The sequence below is a fragment of the Staurois parvus genome, unplaced genomic scaffold (assembly GCF_062004578.1).
Source record: "Staurois parvus isolate SC_StPar_1 unplaced genomic scaffold, SC_StPar_1.0 ptg000961l, whole genome shotgun sequence".
In the NCBI taxonomy this organism is placed as follows: domain Eukaryota; kingdom Metazoa; phylum Chordata; class Amphibia; order Anura; family Ranidae; genus Staurois; species Staurois parvus.
The window spans coordinates 437,780-460,474 of NW_028318757.1; the positions used below are offsets into that span (position 1 = coordinate 437,780).

General features: G+C 48.1%; 1 protein-coding gene across 1 annotated transcript in view; it reads right to left on the reverse strand.

The window, feature by feature from the left end:
* The window catches only part of LOC149441655 (uncharacterized), a 76,054-nt gene extending 53,957 nt beyond the window's left edge, over nucleotides 1-22,097 (reverse strand). The window contains exon 1 of the mRNA XM_089657072.1: nucleotides 20,717-22,097. The gene's annotated coding sequence lies outside the window, so the exon portion shown is untranslated. The remainder of the gene's footprint in view (nucleotides 1-20,716) is intronic.
* Between the last annotated feature and the right edge of the window lie 598 nt (nucleotides 22,098-22,695).

The window sequence follows — 22,695 nt, forward strand, 5'->3', positions numbered from 1 at the left end:
TAGGGCCACAGAATTGTTACTCGCACAGACACAGAATTGTTACTCACACAGACACAGAACTGTTACTGAGGGCCACAGAAACTTTACTTAGGGACAAAGAAACGCTAGTTAGGGCCACGGAATTCATACTCAGGGACAGACAGAATTGTTACGGAGTGCCAGAGAATTGTTACTCAGGGCCACAGAAACTTTACTTAGGGCCACAGAATTTTTACTCAGGGACAGACAGAATTGTTACTGAGTGCCAGAGAATTGTTACTCAGGGACAGACAGAATTGTTACGGAGTGTCAGAGAATTGTTACTCAGGGACAGACAGAATTGTTACTGAGTGCCAGAGAATTGTTACTTAGGGCCACAGAAACTTTAATTAGGGCCACAGAATTTTTACTCAGGGACAGACAGAATTGTTACTGAGTGCCAGAGAATTGTTACTCAGGGACAGACAGAATTGTTACTGAGTGCCAGAGAATTGTTACTTAGGGCCACAGAAACTTTACTTAGGGCCACAGAATTTTTACTCAGGGACAGACAGAATTGTTACTCAGTGCCAGAGAATTGTTACTCAGGGACAGACAGAATTGTTACTGAGTGCCAGAGAATTGTTACTCAGGGCCCCAGAAACTTTACTTAGGGCCACAGAATTTTTACTCAGGGACAGACAGAATTGTTACTGAGTGCCAGAGAATTGTTACTCAGGGACAGACAGAATTGTTACTGAGTGCCAGAGAATTGTTACTTAGGGCCACAGAAACTTTACTTAGGGCCACAGAATTGTTACTCGCACAGACACAGAATTGTTACTCGCACAGACACAGAATTGTTACTGAAGGCCACAGAACTGTTACTTAGGGCCACAGAATTGTTACTCGCACAGACACAGAATTGTTACTCGCACAGACACAGAACTGTTACTGAGGGCCACAGAACTGTTACTTAGGGCCACAGAATTGTTACTCGCACAGACACAGAATTGTTACTCAGGGCCACAGAACTGTTACTTAGGGACAAAGAAACGCTAGTTAGGGCCACAGAATTCATACTCAGGGACAGACAGAATTGTTACGGAGTGCCAGAGAATTGTTACTCTGGGCCACAGAAACTTTACTTAGGGCCACAGAATTTTTACTCAGGGACAGACAGAATTGTTACTGAGTGCCAGAGAATTGTTACTCAGGGACAGACAGAATTGTTACGGAGTGCCAGAGAATTGTTACTCAGGGCCACAGAAACTTTAATTAGGGCCACAGAATTTTTACTCAGGGACAGACAGAATTGTTACTGAGTGCCAGAGAATTGTTACTCAGGGACAGACAGAATTGTTACTGAGTGCCAGAGAATTGTTACTTAGGGCCACAGAAACTTTACTTAGGGCCACAGAATTTTTACTCAGGGACAGACAGAATTGTTACTCAGTGCCAGAGAATTGTTACTCAGGGACAGACAGAATTGTTACTGAGTGCCAGAGAATTGTTACTCAGGGCCCCAGAAACTTTACTTAGGGCCACAGAATTTTTACTCAGGGACAGACAGAATTGTTACTGAGTGCCAGAGAATTGTTACTCAGGGACAGACAGAATTGTTACTGAGTGCCAGAGAATTGTTACTTAGGGCCACAGAAACTTTACTTAGGGCCACAGAATTGTTACTCGCACAGACACAGAATTGTTACTCGCACAGACACAGAATTGTTACTGAAGGCCACAGAACTGTTACTTAGGGCCACAGAATTGTTACTCGCACAGACACAGAATTGTTACTCGCACAGACACAGAACTGTTACTGAGGGCCACAGAACTGTTACTTAGGGCCACAGAATTGTTACTCGCACAGACACAGAATTGTTACTCAGGGCCACAGAACTGTTACTTAGGGACAAAGAAACGCTAGTTAGGGCCACAGAATTCATACTCAGGGACAGACAGAATTGTTACGGAGTGCCAGAGAATTGTTACTCTGGGCCACAGAAACTTTACTTAGGGCCACAGAATTTTTACTCAGGGACAGACAGAATTGTTACTGAGTGCCAGAGAATTGTTACTCAGGGACAGACAGAATTGTTACGGAGTGCCAGAGAATTGTTACTCAGGGCCACAGAAACTTTAATTAGGGCCACAGAATTTTTACTCAGGGACAGACAGAATTGTTACTGAGTGCCAGAGAATTGTTACTCAGGGACAGACAGAATTGTTACTGAGTGCCAGAGAATTGTTACTTAGGGCCACAGAAACTTTACTTAGGGCCACAGAATTTTTACTCAGGGACAGACAGAATTGTTACTCGGTGCCAGAGAATTGTTACTCAGGGACAGACAGAATTGTTACTGAGTGCCAGAGAATTGTTACTCAGGGCCCCAGAAACTTTACTTAGGGCCACAGAATTTTTACTCAGGGACAGACAGAATTGTTACTGAGTGCCAGAGAATTGTTACTCAGGGACAGACAGAATTGTTACTGAGTGCCAGAGAATTGTTACTTAGGGCCACAGAAACTTTACTTAGGGCCACAGAATTGTTACTCGCACAGACACAGAATTGTTACTCGCACAGACACAGAATTGTTACTGAAGGCCACAGAACTGTTACTTAGGGCCACAGAATTGTTACTCGCACAGACACAGAATTGTTACTCGCACAGACACAGAACTGTTACTGAGGGCCACAGAACTGTTACTTAGGGCCACAGAATTGTTACTCGCACAGACACAGAATTGTTACTCGCACAGACACAGAACTGTTACTGAGGGCCACAGAACTGTTACTTAGGGCCACAGAATTGTTACTCGCACAGACACAGAATTGTTACTCAGGGCCACAGAACTGTTACTTAGGGACAAAGAAACGCTAGTTAGGACCACAGAATTCATACTCAGGGACAGACAGAATTGTTACTGAGTGCCAGAGAATTGTTACTTAGGGCCACAGAAACTTTACTTAGGGCCACAGAATTGTTACTCGCACAGACACAGAATTGTTACTCGCACAGACACAGAATTGTTACTGAAGGCCACAGAACTGTTACTTAGGGCCACAGAATTGTTACTCGCACAGACACAGAATTGTTACTCGCACAGACACAGAACTGTTACTGAGGGCCACAGAACTGTTACTTAGGGCCACAGAATTGTTACTCGCACAGACACAGAATTGTTACTCAGGGCCACAGAACTGTTACTTAGGGACAAAGAAACGCTAGTTAGGGCCACAGAATTCATACTCAGGGACAGACAGAATTGTTACGGAGTGCCAGAGAATTGTTACTCTGGGCCACAGAAACTTTACTTAGGGCCACAGAATTTTTACTCAGGGACAGACAGAATTGTTACTGAGTGCCAGAGAATTGTTACTCAGGGACAGACAGAATTGTTACGGAGTGCCAGAGAATTGTTACTCAGGGCCACAGAAACTTTACTTAGGGCCACAGAATTTTTACTCAGGGACAGACAGAATTGTTACTGAGTGCCAGAGAATTGTTACTCAGGGACAGACAGAATTGTTACGGAGTGCCAGAGAATTGTTACTTAGGGCCACAGAAACTTTACTTAGGGCCACAGAATTGTTACTCGCACAGACACAGAATTGTTACTCGCACAGACACAGAACTGTTACTGAGGGCCACAGAAACTTTACTTAGGGACAAAGAAACGCTAGTTAGGGCCACGGAATTCATACTCAGGGACAGACAGAATTGTTACGGAGTGCCAGAGAATTGTTACTCAGGGCCACAGAAACTTTACTTAGGGCCACAGAATTTTTACTCAGGGACAGACAGAATTGTTACGGAGTGCCAGAGAATTGTTACTCAGGGACAGACAGAATTGTTACTGAGTGCCAGAGAATTGTTACTTAGGGCCACAGAAACTTTAATTAGGGCCACAGAATTTTTACTCAGGGACAGACAGAATTGTTACTGAGTGCCAGAGAATTGTTACTCAGGGACAGACAGAATTGTTACCGAGTGCCAGAGAATTGTTACTCAGGGACAGACAGAATTGTTACTGAGTGCCAGAGAATTGTTACTTAGGGCCACAGAAACTTTAATTAGGGCCACAGAATTTTTACTCAGGGACAGACAGAATTGTTACTGAGTGCCAGAGAATTGTTACTCAGGGACAGACAGAATTGTTACGGAGTGCCAGAGAATTGTTACTCAGGGCCACAGAAACTTTACTTAGGGCCAGAGAATTTTTACTCAGGGACAGACAGAATTGTTACCGAGTGCCAGAGAATTGTTACTCAGGGACAGACAGAATTGTTACTGAGTGCCAGAGAATTGTTACTTAGGGCCACAGAAACTTTAATTAGGGCCACAGAATTTTTACTCAGGGACAGACAGAATTGTTACTGAGTGCCAGAGAATTGTTACTCAGGGACAGACAGAATTGTTACGGAGTGCCAGAGAATTGTTACTCAGGGCCACAGAAACTTTACTTAGGGCCAGAGAATTGTTACTCAGGGACAGACAGAATTGTTACTGAGTGCCAGATAATTGTTACTCAGGGCCCCAGAAACTTTACTTAGGGCCACAGAATTTTTACTCAGGGACAGACAGAATTGTTACTGAGTGCCAGAGAATTGTTACTCAGGGACAGACAGAATTGTTACTGAGTGCCAGAGAATTGTTACTTAGGGCCACAGAAACTTTACTTAGGGCCACAGAATTGTTACTCGCACAGACACAGAATTGTTACTGAGGGCCACAGAACTGTTACTTGGGGCCACAGAAACGTTAATCAGGGACACAGAATTGTTACTGAGGGCCACAGAACTGTTACTTAGGGCCACAGAATTGTTACTCGCACAGACACAGAATTGTTACTCAGGGACACAGAATTGTTACTCAGGGACACATAATCGTTTAATTAAAGAGTATGTCAGACAACATGCAGAGGAGTGGCAGAGGAGGCAATGTTTTAGGAGCGAGCAGACGTGGCAGCAGAGGAAGGGGTCGAGGCAGCACTATTCGCAGCCAGAGGCCAGTGCTCCCGGTGTCATCCAGCGGTCGTGTCTCCACCGACAACCCTGCCGTCGTCGATTGGTTGGCTCGGTCGTCTTCCTCTTCCCAGGTCACCTCTGACACCTACAGCCAACGGTCGGTGGGTACGTCAGACACAACCGTTAGTTGGCATGGCCCGGGACCTAGCCCACTGAAATCACGTGTCCTCTACCTGCCCCTGTCCTTTGGTGTTCCCTCACCAAGCGAAGTATCGCATGCTGTGGGCTCAGCCCCACTGTACAGTGAGGAAGAGCTAACAGAGGGCGGTCAGGAACGGGGGGAGACATCCGCCTTTTCAGCAGCTAGGCGAAGAAGTAGTGGCGAGGAGAGTGGCCCGGTAGCCGGTCTAGAGACAGGTCTGTCTCCTGACCCAGACGCAGCCGAGGGGGCTAGTAGTGAGGCGGAGACCCTACTTGATGATGAGGAGGTTGATCGCACTTGGCAGCCTCGTCGTCATCAGGCAATTTCTTCCGCATCATCAGGAGAAGAGGGTGGCAGCTTGGCAGTGAGCGAAACAGTCTGTGGGTTGCCCAGGAGACAGCAGGAGGGTCGCAGCAGTGTCAGTGGAAGCAGTGTCAGTGGAGCCAAACGGCCACGGAGTAGAGCACCAGCTCCACTGCAGCCTACCACCACGGCCAGTAGTGGTGCCGGTGTGCACGGAGGAAGCAGCAGTCAGCCAGTGAGGAGTATCGGGGGCAAAGTTTCCTACTCGGCGGTGTGGCAATTTTTCGTCAAGCCGCCCGAGGAAGTAAACGTAGCCGTATGTCGACTATGTGGCCAGAAAGTCAAGCGTGGCCAGGGGGCCCATGTTGGGACAATTTGGGCCATGTTGGGACAATGGGAGACCTCCCATTGCTGCTGTCTCCATCGCCACACTCTGCCATGTGCCACTTTCAGGTCTCCTCACACACTGCTGGTGTGTTCAGTTTTTTGACATAGGGTGCTGGCAGATTACGGGCCTCCCATAGCTGCTGCCAGGCCCCTAATCTGCCATAGGCCCCTATATACCGCCTCCTCATGCTGCTGCCAGGTCCAGAGTCTGTCATGGGTCCCTGTACGGCCTCCCATTGCTGCTGTCTCCATCGCCACACTCTGCCATGTGCCACTTTCAGGTCTCCTCACACACTGCTGGTGTGTAGAATTTTTTGACATAGGGTGCTGGCAGATTACGGGCCTCCCATAGCTGCTGCCAGGCCCCTAATCTGCCATAGGCCCCTATATACCGCCTCCTCATGCTGCTGCCAGGTCCAGAGTCTCTCATGGGTCCCTGTACGGCCTCCCATTGCTGCTGTCTCCATCGCCACACTCTGCCATGTGCCACTTTCAGGTCTCCTCACACACTGCTGGTGTGTAGAATTTTTTGACATAGGGTGCTGGCAGATTACGGGCCTCCCATTGCTGCTGCCAGGCCCCTAATCTGCCATGGGCCCCTATATACCGCCTCCTCATGCTGCTGCCAGGTCCAGAGTCTGTCATGGGTCCCTGTACGGCCTCCCATTGCTGCTGTCTCCATCGCCACACTCTGCCATGTGCCACTTTCAGGTCTCCTCACACACTGCTGGTGTGTAGAATTTTTTGACATAGGGTGCTGGCAGATTACGGGCCTCCCATAGCTGCTGCCAGGCCCCTAATCTGCCATAGGCCCCTATATACCGCCTCCTCATGCTGCTGCCAGGTCCAGAGTCTCTCATGGGTCCCTGTACGGCCTCCCATTGCTGCTGTCTCCATCGCCACACTCTGCCATGTGCCACTTTCAGGTCTCCTCACACACTGCTGGTGTGTAGAATTTTTTGACATAGGGTGCTGGCAGATTATGGGCCTCCCATTGCTGCTGCCAGGCCCCTAATCTGCCATAGGCCCCTATATACCGCTTCCTCATGCTGCTGCCAGGTCCAGAGTCTCTCATGCCATGTGCCACTTTCAGGTCTCCTCACACTGCTGGTGTGTTGAATTTTTTGACATAGGGTGCTGGCAGATTACGGGCCTCCCATAGCTGCTGCCAGGCCCCTAATCTGCCATAGGCCCCTATATACCGCCTCCTCATGCTGCTGCCAGGTCCAGAGTCTCTCATGGGTCCCTGTACGGCCTCCCATTGCTGCTGTCTCCATCGCCACACTCTGCCATGTGCCACTTTCAGGTCTCCTCACACACTGCTGGTGTGTAGAATTTTTTGACATAGGGTGCTGGCAGATTACGGGCCTCCCATTGCTGCTGCCAGGCCCCTAATCTGCCATGGGCCCCTATATACCGCCTCCTCATGCTGCTGCCAGGTCCAGAGTCTGTCATGGGTCCCTGTACGGCCTCCCATTGCTGCTGTCTCCATCGCCACACTCTGCCATGTGCCACTTTCAGGTCTCCTCACACACTGCTGGTGTGTAGAATTTTTTGACATAGGGTGCTGGCAGATTACGGGCCTCCCATAGCTGCTGCCAGGCCCCTAATCTGCCATAGGCCCCTATATACCGCCTCCTCATGCTGCTGCCAGGTCCAGAGTCTCTCATGGGTCCCTGTACGGCCTCCCATTGCTGCTGTCTCCATCGCCACACTCTGCCATGTGCCACTTTCAGGTCTCCTCACACACTGCTGGTGTGTAGAATTTTTTGACATAGGGTGCTGGCAGATTATGGGCCTCCCATTGCTGCTGCCAGGCCCCTAATCTGCCATAGGCCCCTATATACCGCTTCCTCATGCTGCTGCCAGGTCCAGAGTCTCTCATGCCATGTGCCACTTTCAGGTCTCCTCACACTGCTGGTGTGTTGAATTTTTTGACATAGGGTGCTGGCAGATTATGGGCCTCCTATAGCTGCTGCCAGGCCCCTAATCTGCCATAGGCCCCTATATACCGCTTCCTCATGCTGCTGCCAGGTCCAGAGTCTCTCATGCCATGTGCCACTTTCAGGTCTCCTCACACTGCTGGTGTGTTGAATTTTTTGACATAGGGTGCTGGCAGATTATGGGCCTCCCATAGCTGCTGCCAGGCCCCTAATCTGCCATAGGCCCCTATATACCGCCTCCTCATGCTGCTGCCAGGTCCAGAGTCTGTCATGGGTCCCTGTACGGCCTCCCATTGCTGCTGTCTCCATCGCCACACTCTGCCATGTGCCACTTTCAGGTCTCCTCACACTGCTGGTGTGTAGAATTTTTTGACATAGGGTGCTGGCAGATTACGGGCCTCCCATTGCTGCTGCCAGGCCCCTAATCTGCCATAGGCCCCTATATACCGCCTCCTCATGCTGCTGCCAGGTCTAGAGTCTCTCATGGGTCCCTGTACGGCCTCCCATTGCTGCTGTCTCCATCGCCACACTCTGCCATGTGCCACTTTCAGGTCTCCTCACACACTGCTGGTGTGTAGAATTTTTTGACATAGGGTGCTGGCAGATTATGGGCCTCCCATTGCTGCTGCCAGGCCCCTAATCTGCCATAGGCCCCTATATACCGCTTCCTCATGCTGCTGCCAGGTCCAGAGTCTCTCATGCCATGTGCCACTTTCAGGTCTTCTCACACTGCTGGTGTGTTGAATTTTTTGACATAGGGTGCTGGCAGATTATGGGCCTCCTATAGCTGCTGCCAGGCCCCTAATCTGCCATAGGCCCCTATATACCGCTTCCTCATGCTGCTGCCAGGTCCAGAGTCTCTCATGCCATGTGCCACTTTCAGGTCTCCTCACACTGCTGGTGTGTTGAATTTTTTGACATAGGGTGCTGGCAGATTATGGGCCTCCCATAGCTGCTGCCAGGCCCCTAATCTGCCATAGGCCCCTATATACCGCCTCCTCATGCTGCTGCCAGGTCCAGAGTCTGTCATGGGTCCCTGTACGGCCTCCCATTGCTGCTGTCTCCATCGCCACACTCTGCCATGTGCCACTTTCAGGTCTCCTCACACTGCTGGTGTGTAGAATTTTTTGACATAGGGTGCTGGCAGATTACGGGCCTCCCATTGCTGCTGCCAGGCCCCTAATCTGCCATGGGCCCCTATATACCGCCTCCTCATGCTGCTGCCAGGTCCAGAGTCTGTCATGGGTCCCTGTACGGCCTCCCATTGCTGCTGTCTCCATCGCCACACTCTGCCATGTGCCACTTTCAGGTCTCCTCACACTGCTGGTGTGTAGAATTTTTTGACATAGGGTGCTGGCAGATTACGGGCCTCCCATTGCTGCTGCCAGGCCCCTAATCTGCCATGGGCCCCTATATACCGCCTCCTCATGCTGCTGCCAGGTCCAGAGTCTCTCATGCCATGTGCCACTTTCAGGTCTCCTCACACTGCTGGTGTGTTGAATTTTTTGACATAGGGTGCTGGCAGATTATGGGCCTCCCATAGCTGCTGCCAGGCCCCTAATCTGCCATAGGCCCCTATATACCGCCTCCTCATGCTGCTGCCAGGTCCAGAGTCTCTCATGGGTCCCTGTACGGCCTCCCATTGCTGCTGTCTCCATCGCCACACTCTGCCATGTGCCACTTTCAGGTCTCCTCACACACTGCTGGTGTGTAGAATTTTTTGACATAGGGTGCTGGCAGATTAAGGGCCTCCCATAGCTGCTGCCAGGCCCCTAATCTGCCATAGGCCCCTATATACCGCCTCCTCATGCTGCTGCCAGGTCCAGAGTCTCTCATGGGTCCCTGTACGGCCTCCCATTGCTGCTGTCTCCATCGCCACACTCTGCCATGTGCCACTTTCAGGTCTCCTCACACACTGCTGGTGTGTAGAATTTTTTGACATAGGGTGCTGGCAGATTACGGGCCTCCCATTGCTGCTGCCAGGCCCCTAATCTGCCATGGGCCCCTATATACCGCCTCCTCATGCTGCTGCCAGGTCCAGAGTCTCTCATGGGTCCCTGTACGGCCTCCCATTGCTGCTGTCTCCATCGCCACACTCTGCCATGTGCCACTTTCAGGTCTCCTCACACACTGCTGGTGTGTAGAATTTTTTGACATAGGGTGCTTGCAGATTACGGGCCTCCCATTGCTGCTGCCAGGCCCCTAATCTGCCATGGGCCCCTATATACCGCCTCCTCATGCTGCTGCCAGGTCCAGAGTCTGTCATGGGTCCCTGTACGGCCTCCCATTGCTGCTGTCTCCATCGCCACACTCTGCCATGTGCCACTTTCAGGTCTCCTCACACACTGCTGGTGTGTAGAATTTTTTGACATAGGGTGCTGGCAGATTAAGGGCCTCCCATAGCTGCTGCCAGGCCCCTAATCTGCCATAGGCCCCTATATACCGCCTCCTCATGCTGCTGCCAGGTCCAGAGTCTGTCATGGGTCCCTGTACGGCCTCCCATTGCTGCTGTCTCCATCGCCACACTCTGCCATGTGCCACTTTCAGGTCTCCTCACACACTGCTGGTGTGTAGAATTTTTTGACATAGGGTGCTGGCAGATTACGGGCCTCCCATTGCTGCTGCCAGGCCCCTAATCTGCCATGGGCCCCTATATACCGCCTCCTCATGCTGCTGCCAGGTCCAGAGTCTCTCATGCCATGTGCCACTTTCAGGTCTCCTCACACTGCTGGTGTGTTGAATTTTTTGACATAGGGTGCTGGCAGATTATGGGCCTCCCATAGCTGCTGCCAGGCCCCTAATCTGCCATAGGCCCCTATATACCGCCTCCTCATGCTGCTGCCAGGTCCAGAGTCTGTCATGGGTCCCTGTACGGCCTCCCATTGCTGCTGTCTCCATCGCCACACTCTGCCATGTGCCACTTTCAGGTCTCCTCACACACTGCTGGTGTGTAGAATTTTTTGACATAGGGTGCTGGCAGATTAAGGGCCTCCCATAGCTGCTGCCAGGCCCCTAATCTGCCATAGGCCCCTATATACCGCCTCCTCATGCTGCTGCCAGGTCCAGAGTCTGTCATGGGTCCCTGTACGGCCTCCCATTGCTGTTGTCTCCATCGCCACACTCTGCCATGTGCCACTTTCAGGTCTCCTCACACTGCTGGTGTGTAGAATTTTTTGACATAGGGTGCTGGCAGATTAAGGGCCTCCCATAGCTGCTGCCAGGCCCCTAATCTGCCATAGGCCCCTATATACCGCCTCCTCATGCTGCTGCCAGGTCCAGAGTCTGTCATGGGTCCCTGTACGGCCTCCCATTGCTGCTGTCTCCATCGCCACACTCTGCCATGTGCCACTTTCAGGTCTCCTCACACACTGCTGGTGTGTAGAATTTTTTGACATAGGGTGCTGGCAGATTAAGGGCCTCCCATAGCTGCTGCCAGGCCCCTAATCTGCCATAGGCCCCTATATACCGCCTCCTCATGCTGCTGCCAGGTCCAGAGTCTCTCATGGGTCCCTGTACGGCCTCCCATTGCTGCTGTCTCCATCGCCACACTCTGCCATGTGCCACTTTCAGGTCTCCTCACACTGCTGGTGTGTAGAATTTTTTTGACATAGGGTGCTGGCAGATTACGGGCCTCCCATAGCTGCTGCCAGGCCCCTAATCTGCCATGGGCCCCTATACCGACTCCTCATGCTGTGACGTTGCAACAAGGTGGAATTCAACCCTACATATGTTAGACCGCCTTTACGAACAGCAAAAGGCCATCACAGATTTCCTGATGCTAAAAGCGGATAAAGGTATTCCCTGTGTAACTTAGATGTCAGCCATTGGCAGCTCATGCGTGACACCTGCGCTTGCTCAGGCCCTTTGAGGAGGCCACGCTATTCGTGAGTCGGCAGGACTATGGGATGAACGACGTCATTCCTCTGTTGCACGTCCTGGAACAAATGCTGTTAACAATGGCTGGTCAGGGTGCGGTAGACGTGGCGCACAGATCTCAACGCCACATGACCCCTGTGGGGGCAGGACAGGAAGAAGAGGAGGAGGTAGAGGAGGACATTGGTGCTCAGGAATTATTGAGTGAAATGGGTGGTTTTTCCACTCAGCGGACAGGAGTGGAGGAGCAGGAGCATCTGGTAGAGGAGGAGGAGGAGGAGGAGACAGAGGACCCAGACGCACCGTGGCAGTATGCTGTGGAGATGGAGGCAGGGAGTCCCTCGCATTCCTTGGCACAAATGGCCCATAGCATGCTCGGTTGCTTGCGTAGCGACAGCCGAATAATAACCATCAGACAGAGGGATGACTTTTGGCTGTCCACCTTGTTGGACCCTCGCTACCGTTCCAAAATGGTGGCCTTTTTCACACCTGCTGAGAGGGAGGCCAAAATAACGTACTATAAAAACCACCTATGTAGTCAGCTGGTCTCTGCCTGTCTGCGCCAACGTCCATCCTCAGACACTGTGGGCCCTGTGCGCTCGCGTTCCGCTGCCATGGCAGCAGGGGAGGGGTGGGGTGGTAGGAGCAGTGGCAGCTCCACCAGCAGCGGCTGCCTCAGTCTGCAGTCGATGATGAGTAGCTTTCTTCACCAGCGCAGTGAGGAAACTACTAACCAGCCGCAGCAGCAGCAGCAGCAGCAGCATCAGGTGGACCTGGAGCAGGACCTCAAACAACAGGCTTAGGCCTACTTGGACAGCACCCTGCCAACCGAGGTAGACAATCCCCTTGACTACTGGGCAACGAAACTTGACCTTTGGCCCCAACTAGCTGAATTTGCCCTTGAAAGGCTGTCATGCCCGGCCAGTAGCGTGGCATCGGAGCGCGTGTTTAGTGCGGCAGGAGGTATTGCAACTCCGCGGAGGACACGACTGTCCACCCAAAGTGTGGAGAGACTGACGTTTGTGAAAATGAATCAGGCGTGGATTAGTCTGGATTTCAAACCACCAGTTCCTGACACAACTGACTAAATCCGCCATGAATCATGCCCCAAACATGTGCCACTTTCAGGTCTCCTCACACTGCTGGTGTGTTCCATTTTTTGTCATAGGGTGCTGGCAGATTACGGGCCTCCCATAGCTGCTGCCAGGCCCCTAATCTGCCATGGGCCCCTATACCGCCTCCTCATGCTGCTGCCAAGTCCAGAGTCTCTCATGGGTCCCTGTACGGCCTCCCATTGCTGCTGTCTCCATCGCCACACTCTGCCATGTGCCACTTTCAGGTCTCCTCACACTGCTGGTGTATTCCATTTTTTGTCATAGGGTGCTGGCAGATTACGGGCCTCCCATAGCTGCTGCCAGGCCCCTAATCTGCCATGGGCCCCTATACCGCCTCCTCATGCTGCTGCCAGGTCCAGAGTCTCTCATGGGTCCCTGTACGGCCTCCCATTGCTGCTGTCTCCATCGCCACACTCTGCCATGTGCCACTTTCAGGTCTCCTCACACTGCTGGTGGGTTCCATTTTTTGTCATAGGGTGCTGGCAGATTACGGGCCTCCCATAGCTGCTGCCAGGCCCCTAATCTGCCATGGGCCCCCGTACCGACTCCTCATGCTGCTGCCAGGCCCGTAATCTGTCATGGGCCCCTGTTGTCGCTTGTTGGCATATTCCGCTCGTTCAGATGCTCCTTCTCCTGCTACTCCTCTTCACGGATTCCGTCAGCAGTCTTTCTTGGAATCCGTTTCCAAGAGACAACAGTTTGCGAGCACGCACCAGACGGTGCAGAAACTGAACGTCCTCCTGTCCAAGTTGCTGCTGCCAGGCTCGTAATCTGTCATGCGCCCCTGTACCGCCTCCTCATGCTGCTGCCAGGTCCAGAGTGTGTCATGGGCCCCCGTACCGACTCCAAATGCTGCTGCCAGGCCCGTAATCTGTCATGGGCCCCTGTACCGCCTCCCCATGCTGCTGCCAGGTCCAGATTGTGTCATGGGTCCCTGTACGGCCTCCCATTGCTGCTGCCAGGCCTGTAATCTGCCATGGGCCCCCGTACCGACTCCTCATGCTGCTGCCAGGCCCGTAATCTGCCATGGGCCCCTGTACCGCCTCCTCATGCTGCTGCCAGGTCCAGAGTGTGTCATGGGTCCCTGTACGGCCTCCCATTGCTGCTGTCTCTATCGCCACACTCTGCCATGTGCCTCTTTCAGGTCTCCTCACACTGCTGGTGGTTTCCATTTTTGTCATAGGGTGCTGTATGGCCTCCCATTGCTGCTGCCTCCACCGCCACACTGTGGCTCCACACTCTGGTTTTGGCCCCGTGACTGGCCAAATGAGTGAAGTGTGCGGTGATTCTAAGATCGACGGCACTCATCTGCATGTCATACTGCCTGACAGTATTATTTCTCTTCCCCAGCAGACTCCAAGGGCATTTAAATTAAAGGTACAGTGTTCAGCACTAATATTAAGTCTCTCTGAAGCCTAGAAACACCCTTTTTTAAGTTAAATTCACAGCGAATATATTCGACTCGAATCGAAATTTTTCTACGAATTCGCCGAATCAGTCAAATCGAATTTTTGAATACTTCGCTCATCTCTATCCGCAACCCATACTTATATCCAATTTTATTGTGTTCCTCAAAGAATCTCTGTATTGGGCAAAGTATCTCAGGAATAAGTATCTAGTCAGCCTAATTATTTTTCATAAATTAATTGTTTATTGGAGGCACTGTTGTTCATCAATCAACTAAACAATCAATATAGCTGAATAAACTAATAGTTCAAACATGCCCTGACATCAGACATGCCCATGTTACGAAGCATGAAGAGAACTGCAAACTCTGATTACTGTAGAGGAACTAGGGGTAGCCATGGCCCACACTAAGCCTCAGAAGGTCCCAGGCCCCAACTACTTTTACCTAGCATATTACACAACCTTTTCTGACAAGTTGGCCCCATATTTCTTGTTAGCCTATAATTATTTAGTATAAGCACGGTCCATGCCAAAAGATACCTTGAGGTTCTACATTTCCCTTATTCATAAACAAGGCAAAGACCCAGCCAACTGGGGGAACTACCGACCCATCTAAACTTTTTTTTATGAAATACTTGCAAACAGATTGCTTCCCTATGTGCCACAGCTGGAGCATATGGATCAAGCAGGATTAATTTCTTCTCGCATAGTAAGTGATAATACGCTTCAGGTCTTATCCCATACTTCCAAATGCCTGCTCCATGTTACTCTCGATGTATGCGGAGAAGGCCTTTTGACAGGGTCGACATGCAGTCCACCCTTAGTCACAAAGGCCTAGGACCACACATGCTTCGCTGAATCCTTTTCACTCTATTCCAGTCCTTCAGCAGAAGTCAGAGTAAATAAATGAAGGTCTGCGTATTTTGACATTTCAAATGGCACAAGACAAGGTTGCCCTTTATCACCTATCATCTTTATATTGACTCCGGAGCCTTTTTTGTGCGCCATAAGTAACAACACTGATGTGACAGGATAAAAGCCCTCAGGCCAGCATAAACTTGTGGCGTTCGCAGGCAATCTAATATTTTTCATCACCAACCCCCATACCACCCTTCCCAATCTCCTAGGAGCATTACAAACATATGGAAGGCTTGCCAATTTCAAGATCAATCTATCAAAGTCTGCTGCCCTTAACGTCACAATCTCATTGAGTGTATAACTACATTTAAGGGCATGCTTTTCTTTCTGCTAGGTGGATAAAGTGATATTGTACTTGGGTATGAACATCACTAGAAAGATTGTGGACCTGTATGAGAATTTTCTGTCCATGCTTCACATTATTAAACAGGAGCTCACACATGCATACACACACAGAGGCATGCACTGATACTAACCTGGTTTGGAAGCTGCAGCTCTTCACAAATGACAGACCTACCTCGGATTCCCATTCTTCTACAGTCCCTACCAATATTGCTTCTGGCATATTTTTTTAATGCTTCCATGCCCAGTTCTGGGCCTTTTAGTGGTCCCAGAAAGCGCCCAGGTTGATCAATCAGCTAAGGACAATGGAGGCATTGATCTACCGTATATAGTTTGCTACTATAGAGCAGTGCTGCACGTATTATCAACTGGTATTGTACCGGAAGTGTGGCTCTGATTTACTAAAGGGCATAAATGGCGTCTAGGTGCATGCCATAGACTAAAGTCTACTTTTCATTGGAATCCGTCTACTTTTAGAAGGCAAAGACATTTACCAAAGAAAGCATCTAACAAACAGACGCAAAAGCGTATTTACTAATGAACACAATAAAAGGAATCTGTCTAAAAAAGCAGAAGCACGTCTAAAGGAACGAAAAATTGCCGTAGAAACATGTTCACATAGAAATTTGGTTTCCCAAATATCTATACTTCACTTTAAAGAATATGTTCCTTTTTAAAAAAAAAATTCAGTGAGTAAAAAATTGATTTTTAGGGAATTCATGATAGTCAAGAAATAGATGCCTTTCCAACGTCTATGCACTGACAGAAATGCCCATATGCAGAACACAGTTTTGCCATCTAGCGTTCGTGCTTTTCTTTTAGACTTTGTCTTATAGTGAATCTCTGTGTAGAGTCCTCTGGAAGATGGCAATCGTGACCGTCAACTGAGTTTCAGAAACAGCACTATTTTTAGCTAGTAATATCTTTATGTATTCTAATTTGTTTTCCTTAGTTCTATTGATTATTCTTTTGTTTCTTAATCTTTATAATGATTTTCTGTAACAGACATTTATACAGAACATTTATTCATAGTTCTGTATATTTTGCTCAAAATGTTGTGAATTTGAAATATCATATTTTGAAGACCTAAATAATATATATTATTGACAGCTGAATCTAAAAAGAAGAGGAAGAAAAAAAAACAAACAAAAAAAACGGTGTGGGGTCCCCCCCTCCCATCCACACCAAGCCCTTTGGGTCTGGTTTGGATTTTGAGGGGAAGCACCATGCCAAAATTAATTTAAAGAATGCATACCCGACCCTTATCCGAGCATGCAGCCCAGCAGGTCAGGAAAGGGGGGGGACACGAGGGAGCACCCCTCCCCTCCTGAACCATACCAGGCCACATGCCCTCAACATGGGGGGGGTGATTTGGGGCAGGGGGTGCTTCCCTCCCCAAAGCACCTTGGCCCTTATGTTGATGTGGACAAGGGTCTCTTCCCCACAACCCTGGGCTGTGGTTGTGGGGGTCTGTGGACTGGGGGGCTTATCGGAATCTGGAAGCCCCTTTAGCAAGGGGTCCCCCAGATCCCGGACCCCCCATGTGAATGAGTATGGGGTACATTCACAATAAACAAAATAGCGTAGTGTGAATAAAGCCAGGATACGGTCTTTGATTAGTCGTTTATTAAAAGAAAAAAGTAAAAGAATGTCCCCCGCAGTAGATCCAAAGTCAATCATGATCAAGAATTAAAAAAAAAAAAAGTCTCCGCTCAAGGCCGTCTGTCATCTTCGCTGTCTTGACAGTTCTTAGACATGTAAGGGGGGGCCACCCAGGGTCATCACCCGTGTGACCCCGCCCCATGTGACATCATCAACCTGGGAATTTTAGCTCATTGATGTCACATGCGTGATGTCCCTGGGTGGCCCCGCCCCTTACATATTTAAGAACTGTCAAGACAGTGGAGCAGACAGATGGCCAGGAGCCAGCGTCGGGAGAGGAGACTTTTTTTTAGCCTTTTTTCGGGTGGCAGCGGACATCATGATTGACATTGGATCTACTGCGGGGAACATTCTTCTAGTTTTCTTCTCTTAATAAAGGACTTGTCAAAGACTGTCTATTGCCTTTTTTTTTTTACACTGCACTTTTTGTTTTTTGTGAATGGGTAGTGGAAACATGTACCGCCATACTCATTCACATAAGGGGAGGCTGGGATCTGGGGACCCCTTGATAAAGGGGGCTTCCAGATTCCAATAAGCCCCCCACCCACAGACCCCTACAACCACAGGTCACGGTTGTGTGGAAGAGGTGCTTTGGGGAGGGGAACCCCCTCTTCCCCAAAGCACCCCCCCATGTTGAGGGCATGTGGCCTGGTATGGTTCAGGAGGGGGGGGGGCGCTCGCTCATCACCCCCCCCCTTTCCTGACCTGCTGGGCTGCATGCTCGGATAAGGGTCTGGTAAGGATTTTGGGGGGACCCCACACCATTTTTTAAATTAATTTTGGCGTGGGGGTTCCCCTCAAAATCCGAACCAGACCCGAAGAGCTTGGTATGGATGGGTGGGGGGACCCCATGCCATTTTTTGTTTTTCCTTTTTCTTTTAATTGCCAGCAATTCTTTCTTTTATATTCAGCTGTCAGTGGGGAACTCTGCTGACAGCTGCAACATGAACGCATGGTTTTCACTACTAAAAGACGGCATGACTTGATAAAATAACTCATGTGGTATTTTAGTAGCGTTTTTTTAGGGAATGCAATTTTTTTTTAAAAAATGCTATGCGGGATCCTACTGCATACTCGGATGCGGTAAGATACTGCTTAGTGAATTGTGTGACGTAGCCCAAAGGGAGCCCCCTCCTCCTCACTCACACACTCTTTTACTCTCTTTTTCTTTGGAATCTCAGCTCTTGGCTTGACAAACCCTTCCCAAAAGGGGCAGAATGCAAACCAGCAAGATCAAATAAAACATTAGTTAAGGCCATTAGCTTTCACCATTGTTTGACATTCACATAAGGCCCAGCCTTAAAGGATCCAAAGATGCTGCCAGCATGTCTGTGTGAGGGCTTCCCAGAGAGAACATGCAACTTCATTGCCGTGGTTGGGATTCAAACCAACGACCCTAGTGCTCTGAGGCAGAAGTGCTAACCACTTAACCACTGTGCTGTCACATACATCCAGACTGCATTTCTGTGGTGTGAATCAACCCTACGTCCCTGGGCATGGTGAGGGTAACAAGCCAGATATCTCAAATGTGGCACAAATGTTGTGCTATATTGCTAATTCAGATGTGTGTTGGTTATATGTATCCCAATACAAAGGATTGCAATACTAATATTGTCCTATTGTCCTCCAAAATGTGCTACGTGTACCAAAATCATAGTGAAAAAAGCTGCAAAAAAAAGAGAGGGTGACACCACTATTCCAAACTGAAGCAAACATTGACGGGGGCGAGCACATTTTGGGGGATAATATTGTGAACATTTGGGATTGCGATACATATACCCAACACGTCTCATTTAGTAACACAGCATAATATTTGAACTCCTTTTAACCTCCCTGACGGTATTTCCGAGTGTAGCTTGGGGTAAAGTTTCAGCACCACAAGCGGTAACCCCGAGCTACACTCGGGCTTACCATTGCGGCGCTGCTCTGGCATCTGTTCTTCTCTTACCTTGTCCTGCGCTCCTGCGATGTCCCTCCTGCAGTGTCCCCAGCATTCTCCGCCAGCGGATGCCGGCATCTGGGTTCTGTTTGCTGTGACGTCGGGACGTACGGGGGACGGAACAGCGGGAAGTTTGAAAATGACAAAAAAGTGACATTCACTAAATACACTAAAATCACATAGTAAAACATTACTGTATCAAACCATTTCACATACATTTTGTCCCTAGTGCTTTGTCCTGTGCCCTGCCTGCATTTTTACTGTTCTTTCTGCCTGGAAACTGAGAAACGTACACGGCATCCAAAAAGTGTCCCTTTAGGTCAAAAGCGGTTTTAGACCAGCTAGAGAACAGCGATAGTAAATCAGAACCACTTGCAGAATTGAGTGATAATGATTCGTGGGGAAATTCGTCATTGAAAACACTGAAAACGATTTTGCGACTTTGCTCAGTGATGTGCGAACTTGGAGCTATATTTCAAATCTCAGTGTTTTTGGTTTGATTATATTATTGAATTAAATTTATTATTATTATTATATTATTATTTTTTATGATTATTTATTAAATTATAATTTGTGATTTCGTGTTTCAAATTTTATCATACCCAGGATGTTTACTAGACTCTTGTTCGGACAGATTTCAGTGAGTTATTCCTAAAAATTACAGGCCTACAATAAAAAAAATACATATTTCCATGCAAAAAAATGTACCGCTTTGAGCACAGAAATATGGACATAATCAGACCGCTAGGGAGGTTAATTTTAAGTTTGAGTTTTCCAACAGCGCTGGTTTGGTGTGTGGTGCGTGTGGACAGCTGAGGGCATTTTGTGTACGCTTATTTTTAGATGTTGCTAAAAATGTGCCATTGGACCACCATTTTGATATCTCTCAAGATTCAAAGTACATGAGCATGCTAAGTTACACAAGGCACAAAGTCAGAAATGTCAAAGTTCATGGCAAAGGGCATGCTCCGTGTAACAAGAAACATGTTTCAAATGGTTAAGTCGCTGGGCATGCTCAGTGTAAAAAGATATATGCCAGAAATGTCGAAGTCTCTGTGCATGATCAATGCATAGGACAGTACGGACAGAAATATATATACTGGCGAGAATATACGCTTCCAAAAATGTACTAGCTGAATGCCAGTTAAATGTGGTGCAAAAAAAATGAATGTATTAGAAACACCAACCAATAATTAATAATGGGAATTACAAGTTATGAGATCATCATTGTGGAGATTTATCTTTGTCGCAAAATTTCAACAGTTACAATCGGGGAGGTATACGAGGACATATATTTAAGGCATAATAATATATATCATCTAGCTCTTCAAAATCTGATATATCAAATTCACAACATTTCGAGCAAAATATACAGAAATATGAATAAATGTCATGTAAAACCATCACAGAAAATCATAAAGATTAAGAAACAAAAATAGAATCAATAGAACTAAGGAAATACATAAAGATATGTGTTCCATTCTCAAAACACTGACTATGTGTGGCTCTAAACGGACAGCTAAACCCTTGTCAGAATCTCCAGCAAACAGAAGCCCACTGCTTGTGTTGTCTACCAAAGAATCCAACTTTATTTTATAGGTGAAACTGAAACACAATACAATGACAGCATATCAGTATACATAGAATAACTAGTGTAGCATAAATGACAGATGACACAGAAGAAAGGCACTTACAGGTGATGATGTCTCAAGTCCCTTGGGAGAGAATCAGGCACATGCATCCACAGTGAATGGCAATCTAAAAATGGCTGAAGAACTTCCTAAACCAAAAGTCATTTCCTGTCTGAGAATGTACATATCCAGAGGAGAACTGCCATTCATGTTTGCCACTAGATGGCAGTGGTACACTACATATCCCATATGAGTAACTATAATTCAATTAGCCTGTGAAGGCAACATACTCCCTGCCTGATATAATATATTATATCACTACCTATACATAGCTACTGTACAGGGAAAACACATAATAAGAAAATACATTCCGGCCTAGATTGGTAACATAAACCAAAACATGAGTCCACAACATATCAGGGTCTTTTGGCTGTGGTACTTCAAGCTGATAGCCCACATGAAGAAATAGTTTAGTCCATAAACCCATCTTCGGATTGGAGAAGCCGCCCAAGGCCAAACTATCTCCAACCCCAATTGTAATCCACAGGATGGAATTTAACTCAATGGCGAATATCTCGCCTGAACGCTATCAGTGAGGAGCTCTCTGCTATGTATTGTGCCAGCTACAAAACAGAAATGCTATTCAAAGGAGAACAATGACATCTGAAACTGGTCTAGTATACACTTTAGCAGTCCCTTGTTTTGTCACTTTGACTTCAACCTTTCTGACATTACCATCTTTACTTGGCAATGTATTTGTGACAATTCCCACAGGCCAGTTGTTTCTGCTTTCTTGACTATCTTTCAATAAAACAACATTTCCATCTTTGACGTTGTGACTGGTCTCAGTCCATTTCTTGCGACTTTGTAAGGTACACAGGTATTCTCTCCTCCATCTCTTCCAAAACATATCAGCCAGGCATTGGACTTGTTTCCATTGCTTTACATGAAGTTCTGTTGTACTAAAGTCCCCATAAGGGGCCGATAAAGAGTCTACCTTTTGGGTCAAGAGCATGGCAGGCGTAAGAACTGTAGGATTATCAGGATCTGTAGATAGTGGTACCAAAGGTCTTGCATTAATGATAGCCATAACTTCTGCCATGAAAGTACTCAAAGTCTCATGAGTCAAACGAGTAGGTTTAGCTTGGAGTAACATTGCATCTAAAATGCGCCTAGCTACACCTATTAATCTCTCCCAAGCACCTCCCATGTGAGATGAGTGTGGAGTGTTAAAGATCCATGTGCATCCTTTGTCTTGAAGATAGTCTAGAAGTTCTGCATCATTTGAGCATATATGCAGCTCTTTGCATGCTCCTACAAAGTTAGTACCTCTATCAGAGCGAATCAACTTAGCTGGACCACGAACAGAAAAGAATCTTCTTAGAGCATTGATGAAACTGGATGCTGACATGGACTCAACCAATTCTATATGCACTGCTCTTGTAGAAAGACATGTGAAAAGAACAGCCCAGCGTTTGCTGTCAGCACTGCCTCCTCTAGTTTGTCGTGTTACAACTGCCCAGGGGCCAAACACATCAACACCCACACTAGTGAAGGGTGGTTCAGGATTGACTCTATCTTTTGGCAACTCTGCCATCTTTTGGCTTTCCAATCTCCCTCTGAGCTTACGGCACACGACACATTTGTGAATGATTGCAGACACTAGACGTTTTCCACCAAGAATCCAGAAACCTGCAGCTCTGATTGCACCTTCTGTTATGTGGCACCCTTGGTGAACTATCTGGTTGTGATAATATCTTACGATCAATGTAGCAATGTGGTGATCATGAGGAATGATGACAGGATGCTTCTCCTCATCTGACAGCGTGGCAAAGGATAAACGGCCACCTACTCTCAATAGTCCATCTTGATCTACAAAGGGACTCAGTTTTGTAAGACGGCTTTGTTTTGGAAGTGTCTTTTGTTGTTCAATACAGTCATATTCTTGTCTGAAACATGCGTGTTGTACAGAAGAAATTATAACTGTTTTGGCCTGTGAAAGTTCTTCTAAACTGACTCTTTCATGGAAAACTCCCCAGCTT